The sequence below is a fragment of the Salvelinus alpinus genome, chromosome 10 (assembly GCF_045679555.1).
Source record: "Salvelinus alpinus chromosome 10, SLU_Salpinus.1, whole genome shotgun sequence".
Lineage (NCBI taxonomy): Eukaryota > Metazoa > Chordata > Actinopteri > Salmoniformes > Salmonidae > Salvelinus > Salvelinus alpinus.
Genome location: NC_092095.1, coordinates 50387136 through 50393811, shown reverse-complemented (window position 1 = coordinate 50393811; position 6676 = coordinate 50387136).

Below are 6676 nucleotides of genomic sequence, written 5' to 3'. Positions count from 1 at the left end.
TATTAAGTTACATCTCGGCTATATGCATATCATTCTGAGATTTAATATACTTTCTGTTGTAACCAGGTCCTAGGAAGTAACTTAGTATAAAACGAGAGTTCAAAGCATGCAACTTCTTGGACATTTCTGCTGAAAATCCCATAGACCATATATATTTGTTTGTGTCCTTGTACTTCCATCTCAAGTCAGCAGCAACTATCCATGATGTTGTTGATCTGCAGGTACACTGAATTCTGCAAAGCGAAGGTTACCAGCACAGGGACAGAAGGACAGAGCAGCATCGACTCATTCTTGACCACCACAGGTGTCCATGTGTACAGCCAGGGCCACCCCAGACAGAAGGCCATTACAGAGGCTATATTGCAAGACCTGATCATTTCCTGCAACCTGTCTATGTCCTTAGTGGACAACCCTCACTTTAGGCATTTCATGTCAGTGGTAGATGATAAATATAGACCAGAGAGAAGACCCTAGAGAAGACAGAATCAGTGTCTGTCACTAGATATATGGACTGACAGGGCCATGAGGCGCATCATGGGAGTAATGGCCCATTACATGGCCACAGAACAGGGGAAAAAACTCCCAGTTGGAGTCAGTTCTGTGATAGATTCACAGGGTCACACACTGGGGAAAGAATCTGTGATACATTTAGAGACAGACTAAAGGAAACAAAAATCATAAACAGTGTGATGGCTAAGGTAACTAAACGTTGCAGCTTACTACATACTACCTGTGGTCTGAAAGAAGCATTTGAAGCAGAGTTCCGAGACAGTCATAGTATCCCTGCTGCTGTGTCTACCAGATGGAATTCCATCCTCTGGCTTGTTAAAGCATTCACCAATCTGAATAAACAGAGCCTAAATACTCTACTTGAGCCCCAAGGACACAAGGAGCTCTGCTTATCACCAAGGGAATGGAGCCAGCTATTGTAACTAGTGGACATTTTGGACCCTTTTGTCCAGGCCACCGACCTTACTCAGGGGGAGAAAGTGGTGACTCTCAGTGTTGCCCTTCCTTGTGTACTGTCATTCAACTATCGTCTGCAAAGTATACTGAGCCCAAGTCGTCACCTAGTCAGTCTAGTAAAAGCACTGCAGCAGTCACTCAAACGCCGATTCCCGGGGATGTTTGTGAATGTCAGAATGGAGTACTCGGATGAACAGGCAACAAAACTTCCATTTGGTGACAATGTATACATAATGGCTGCACTGCTGGACCCATCTTTCTGCCTGTTTTGATCATGATGTCCTCATACCACATGAAGATAAAGCTGAATTGAAGGAGAGTCTGATTGGTAGGTACAATGCATTGCAACATGCAATGTCTTCTATGTCACTTACATTAAAATAATGTTTTTTCATGTATAATGTATTCTGTTATATTCTTGATCATAGACATAATTGTATGAATTCTTTTCAGACCTTGTTCTGGCTGAGGCACGGAACGTCACCGTTACGGAGAGCAGTTTACGGAGATAAACAAGAACAACCACCTGCCAAAACCTCCAGACTGTTCTCTGGCTACCGAAACAAGATTAGCAAGAAGGAAGGAGACAAAGTTATCTTTCAGAGCAGATATTATTCGCTACATTAAAGTATCTTCTGATGAAAATTAAGTTGATTGCTTGGATTTTTGGAGAATCTATGCAAAAGACTTTCCAATGCTCAAGCAGGTAGCAATGACAGTGTTGCCTGTGCCTGCCACCTGTGCCCCAGTGGAGAGAATGTTTTGTCATGGAGGTCTCATCATGCGCCCTCATCGTGCCAGGCTCAGTGCAAGGACGCTGATAAACTTGATCTTTCTGAAATCCAACCTGTCTGCAACATAAATGTTCTCTGTCTTAAGGCACAGGATGTAATTTGCTAATTGTTACAGGAAATTGTATTTCTGTTAAGTGTCCGGGTCAGTAAATATATTTTAGGAATAAAGGTCATTACGTTTGATATATAGGACACTTTAGTGCAGTTAATGAACAGTTGTCAGTCATTTTTGGCTTACATTCATGCTTGTCATTTATCTTCCCTCACCTACAGATGTTCTGTTTGTGTGACAGAATGAAGTGAAATATAGACAATGTCTGCCACAAAATACCATGCACTTTAAAATGTTATACTAGCTTTTTTTCATATCCGGTACAATTACTTTTATTAATGTAAACTGTCTACATTTTAAGAGGAAATTATTTTGATTTAAATAGAGCCTGATGTGCTTTCTTTCATACAAGTATGGACTAATGAACAAGGGAGTCGCTTCAAATAATTTACAAGGTTTATAGACCTAACCCACAGCAGGCAGAAAGCCATTGCCAAAAGGGACTTGAGACTTGACAAAGACTTGGCCCTAATAGACTTGACTTAGACTTGACTTGGACTCTACCTCAAAGACTTGTGAACATCACTGCTTGATACCATTTGAAAGGAAACACTTTGAAGGTTGTGGAAATGTGAAATTAATGTAGGAAAATATAACACATTAGATCTGGTAAAAGATCATTTGCAAGAGAAAGGCAATAATATAATATTGTAGTTTAAGCGAAATTTAGATTTTGGCCACTAGATGGCAGCAATGTGTGTGCAAAGTTTCAGATTGATCCAGTGAAGCATTGCAATACTGGACAATATTTTGTATCAAGTCTGCCCAAATGTGCCGAATTGGTCAATTGATACATTTTCAAGTACATAACTATAGAGAACATACACAAATGATATGGTAATACAACATGTAAGTTTACACACTCCCAGGAATGTCATACATGATTGATCATTAGCTTATACACTAACTTTCACACATCTAGATGGCCGGGCGGGGTTGGTGTGGAGCTAGCAGGGCTTCAAACTGTAGAAACCAGTTCCTACATTTGAATATAAAAATGGATTTTATCAAATTAATCTATGCTACAATTTATCTCTGGGACCCTCAGAATGACAAAGAGCAAGATTACTGAATGTAAGTACATTATTTACCTTCAGAGGTGAATGTATCAAACCAGTTGCCGTGATAAAAGTTTTTTATTGTTGTGCACTCTCCTCAAACAAAAGCATGGTATTTTTTCACTGTAAAAGCTACTGTAAATTGGACAGTGCAGTTAGATTAACAAGACTTAAAGCTTTCTGCCAATATAACACATGTTTGTGTCCTGGAAAGTATGCTGTTACTTACAATGTATGATATAATTTCCCAACATAACTATAAATAATGATGTATCGCCATGATAATAATGTATAGGCATTATCACTATTGTCCCCTGTGTGTGGCTGTGTATTGGAACAACTGACAGCTGTGGGTGGGATGGCTCCCTGCACAGATGATTCATAGATCCCCTGGTGAAGGGAGACTACTGACATGTAACTGGCACCACACCTGGCAGCTAGTGGGGTGGACGCTGCCTCAACCTCAGCTGGGGCTGAGACTGGCCCCCAGCCTCAGCCCGGGCTTCAGCCTCTGCCTCAACCCCCTCAGGCCCAGCCTCTGCCTCAACCCACAGCTGCAGCTTCAGCCCTACCCTATCCTCCCAGCCTCATCCCCGACCCTATGCCTCATCCCCAGCCTCAGGTGGCGTATCCGCCCATCCCGTCTTCAGCCGAGGAGAGCACAGCTGCAGCCCAACAGGCTGTTGATACCGCTGAGTAGTCCCGGCCGACAGCCATGTGAAGTAAGCAAGGCTCTGGGCCAGTAGAAGACAAAAAGGAAAAAGGCAGTAGTTCAGACTCAGGGTGTGTCCAAAATGGCACTCTATCCCCTCTACAGGCTCTGGTCGAGAGTAGTGCACTATATAGGGAATAGAGTGCCATTTGGGATGCATACTGACTCAGAGCTATGGAATGACTGACCTACAAACCTGTCTGTCTTCTCTCCACAAAGAAATATCCACCACAAATTATTTTCATCTGTTTATTAGTTATTATAGCACTGGTAATAATCAGCATATTAATGACACAACATTAGGTGCATTATGTAGCTGCAATAATCTTTGGTTGTATAGTATTGGAGAATGAATGGTGTTTATTATTGCTGAGCTGTGTGGTTGGTGGGTCAGATCATGGCAGCAGATGTCTCTCCTGAGGGAGAGCATAGCATGTGTTTAGTGGTTGAGAGTCTGGGTCTGGCTCAGACCTGGGTTCAAGAAGTATTTGGTTTCTGTCAAATGCTTTGACCGTTTTGATCGAGCCTGTCTGGAGTGCCAGATAGGCGAGGTTCACACGTTTGGAACTACCCCAATTGGTTCAATTGCGTCACCCCAGCTCAATCAAGTGTAGCTTAAACGTTGAAAGAAAACAAATACTATTTGAATCTAGGTCGTCTAGCTCATAGAGCAGTCATAGAACACTGCCTGTTGTGTGGAAACTTTAACATTGTCTGACAAAAGAAGGGAGGGGAACGAGAAACACATTGAAGGATTTTTAGAGACGCTGTGTGTGCAGGAAATCTAATTAGAGTCGTTGAACACCGTGAATGCGTTAGATTAAATAAGGAGTAGTGCTAATTAAAATGTGATAGAAATAGTTTCCCATCCATTCAGTTTTATTCAACAAATAAACTCAAAATTAGGTGTACATTGTGTTACATAAAAAAAAGCATTTCACTCTTGTAGATTTCTTCTTTAGTTAGTTAATTATATTTACCCACCAACCTGGTTAGAAGTAGTTTTAACTATAGTTATGTGGAATGGCTGTTGTTGAACATACTGAGGTACATGCCAGCTCCGAGACTAAGTAGCATGTCAAATGGAAATCCTGTCATTCAATTTAGTGCAGCCAGGTAACACAAAGCAGCTCCCTGTTCTGAAAGACACCTGTCAAACCCCATTACACCTGGACGTGGTTGGTAAAGTTTTACGTCTCTACATGAGGTCACAACCTTCAGAAGACCCAAACAGGAAAGAAGTGAGAAATTGAATCAGTCCTGGGATGTTTCTGGACCTTTCTGGATGAGTTAGAGCACGTGTTGAGCAGGTGGACGTCGTGATGAATGTCTTTCTGAAAGGTGAGGAGGTCACCAAGAGTTTTCCACTGATCTATATGGTTCTGTTATCTCCATGATTCAAAGGCTGTTTCTACTGCATGGCAGGTTTATGGAGAGTTTACCTTGGCCTCTGTAGTTACTTACGCTTCTTCACAAAAACCACATCGCTCTTGCGTACTCAGACTTGCAGACGGGCTCTGCAGACGGGCTCTGACTTATATAAAGGTTTGAGTGTCTGAAGAATGGTGCCCTTTGTTAAAGTCAACCTAACTCATGGAAGGACCTGCCCCGGTCAGACCTGGGTTCAAACATCATTTGAAATCTTTCAAATACTTTCAGCGTTTGCTTTAACATGGCTGGAGAGGGACTTTTCTATTGTTTTCATTGCAACAGGCAAGCTCAATCAAGCACAGCTACACAGTGTTGAACCAAGGTCTTGTCTGGACCCTGTTTCAACCATACACAAGGTCTATCCCTGAAAACCTACTTCAAGACTTGAAGGATAGCACAGGTCATAGATCCCTTTCTCCCCTGTCAACATCATGACAGTGGAACAACTAAAAGGTATGACACTGCAGAATGCAGGATTTCGTGTCTCTTTCCAAGCATTCGCCTCCTACCCCTCTCCCCTGGTGTTTGTGTAATGTCCGAACTCAATCCAAACATTCAGTAGCCTCTAAAATAATTATTCTGCTCTAACAAGCCAAAATCTCACCCTATTACCTATAGTGCTACATTTGGCCAGCGCCTCTGAGAGACTTCTAGTTCTAACAGGCTTTTTCCATGCATGTCCAAAACATCACCCTATTCCTAAGGCCTATGTTCTGGCCAAAAGATCTGCACTGCTCTGGCCAAAAGAAGTGCACAATATTGGGAATAGGGTGCCATTTCAGACACGCAGCCAGTGAGATACAAAGATTTCGTATTTCTGAGAAATTCTGAATACTGTAACTAGGACACATGCGAGAGCCATATGTCCCGGTGAAAAAGACAACCCCCCCCCACCCCATGGTTTATTTTCTCGGATCGTTCGTCATGGTGCCTTGTCGGGTACAGTATGCCCGCTCATTCACTGTACCTCTGTGTATCCATCCACACTGCTGCCATGGCGAGGAGCGAGGAACTAGAGTAGTCTGGCATCCATTGCATCCTGACTCTCTCTGTGAGTCTATTCAACACACATTACACACAGTCATGGTGTGTGACTGGTCTAGCTCAGTTGACCTCTACGCCCCCGTGGGTATCTACCAGGGTGAGGCAAATAATTCCCTTACTTTCTTTATGGCCATCGTATGGATGGATTTTTTTTTACCCATTGCTGGCTCCGTGATATGTGGACAAAGATGAAGACTAAATACCAGGGTAGACTGATTTTAATTCAGTCAAATCAGGAAGTGAACAATTCCAAACCAAGACAACAGAACATACATGAGAACCCCGTCACATGCCTGACACTACTGTATTGTCATGTAAAATATGGCATGGACAATAAGTTATTTGTTGCTAATCTGCCTCGATTTGTAAGATTGATTTATTCATTATAAGGCTAATCATCCCACTGCGCCTAATGATAGTATATAAAGGCCTTTATGTTTGCTATTGGGTTCTCTTCCTCAACAGAGCTATAGATTTCCCCTCTCCTTAATAACAGCTTTGTTATTCTATAATTGACCGTCATTAAAGCTTTCCTAAAGGTTTTATGGATTCTGTCTCA